The sequence below is a fragment of the Priapulus caudatus genome, unplaced genomic scaffold (genome assembly GCF_000485595.1).
Source record: "Priapulus caudatus unplaced genomic scaffold, Priapulus_caudatus-5.0.1 Scaffold1482, whole genome shotgun sequence".
Classification (NCBI taxonomy): Eukaryota; Metazoa; Priapulida; class Priapulimorpha; order Priapulimorphida; family Priapulidae; genus Priapulus; species Priapulus caudatus.
Window position 1 is genome coordinate 40,359 of NW_014578543.1, and position 1,968 is coordinate 42,326.

The following is a 1,968-nucleotide window of genomic DNA, read 5'->3' on the forward strand; positions in this document are numbered from 1 at the left end:
GAGAATCTGGAATGCTGCACACGAAATACAAATGGATTGACGGAAAACACAGGGCGAGCGAATGTAGGTATGGCTCAGGTACAGTAGTGTGTGGATGGGAGGCAAGCGACGCTGCAAAGGCAATGTGATGTGTGTGATGTAAATGATGTAGTGTATGATGTGTGTGTGTGTGTGTGGTGTGCTGTGTGGTGTGTGTAGAATTAGTGTGACCTGGTGTGCGTGTGTGCAGGTGCGTGGTGTGTGTGTATGTGTTGTGGTGTGGTGGCCGTCGCCGCTGACGCGCGTGGTGTGGTGTGCGGTGTGCGTTGCGTGTGTATCCCTCTATGCAAATAGCTAAGTATATAATAAGTATCAATTTATATGTTATGCTATTTATTTCATAATATATATGATATATATATATACGTAAGGTAATATGTAATACTATAAATATACTTATATAAATAGGTAATACTGTCAATTTTTGTATGTGAAAAATTATTTGTATTTTTTTTGTTATAAAAGAGCTGACAACGTTTTGTACATTTTTATAGTATGTTTATATTTCTGTGGCGTAGCTATCTGGCATTGGTGTTCGTGGTGTTTTGAATACTTCTATATAATATAAATTATATATAGTAGGTGTATATAGTAGTATATAATATATATATAGTACAGAGTATTACTTGGTAACGGCACCAACCAAACTGGAAGTATTGGGCAAAAGCGAGCGCGTGTATTTTTTCAAACAAAAAGGTTTCGTTGTTATTTCGGAAATCTGCGACACATGATGATAATAACTCACGACAACACAACAACAAACCAACTGGAACAAAACAATCAACATACAACCAACAACATGAACGACAAACAAAAATGGCGACTAGATCGTGTACACGCGTGACGAAAAAACCTCTTAGACAATGTAAACAGTCTACTACATACGTATATGCAGCTAATATATGGACTGCTGCTGCTGTCTTGTTGCAGCCCTCTGCTCCATCCACACACTACGTGACCGGCGTACCGTATATCGCTCCCTGTTCCCAACCATTATCGGCATTCCCTCAGATTTTAACCACCGCCAAAATGGCTTCCTAGCAACGGCGAGTCTCCGGCAACGGCAGCTTGCGCCTCCCCCTCCCGTGGGAGATAGATTGCTTTCCTGTTAAAAACCGATGCAACGCGAGACCTCTCGCGCTCGCGGTGAGAGGTAAACGTCCCCGGAGAGATGTTTCACGTAATCAAGCGGCAGCGGCGGAGAAGGCGGCGGAGGAGGCGGAGAAGGCGGCGGCGGAGGAGGCGGAGAAGGGCGAGAGGCGAATACGAATGAACGCGAGAAGGTTTAGTAGACAGGAAACGACGGCGGCTGTGTGACGTCACCGAGATAGCGCTCGTCTGTTCTCGTCTGCTCTAACCATAGAAATATATAAAGAGACACTATAGTAATCTAACTAGCATATTATTTCTATGGCTCTATAACTGCAGAAAGAGATTTCAGTTCGGTACTGTTCTTCCGGTGTCGAATTGCATGCGTGTGGATGGTGGTTGCAGGGAAGGGCTGGTGATGTAGGGGCAGTTCATGTAAATGTATACGCATTAGTAATATCAGGGGAGAATAATGACACATTTTCATTTGTCCTTATTCATCCCTGGTATTAGTAGTAGTATCAGATGGCGGTGTATGGAGAACGAGGGGTAGGAGCGTGCGTATTACAGTAGGCCTATACGTGTATATGCATATGTACAAACGCGAGGGACGCGTTGAGGTTGAAGAATTGATAACGGGAGAAAAGGGTGGATGGCTGTCTCAGAGAGGATAAAATACACACATGTATATATATATATATATATACTGCATATATACGTACGTAGTAGACTTTTTACATTGTTCTTAAGAGTTTTTTCGTCACGTGTACAGGATTAGTCGCCATTTTGTTGTCGTTCATGTTGTTGTTGTTGTTGTTGTTGTTGTTGTTGTTGTTGTGG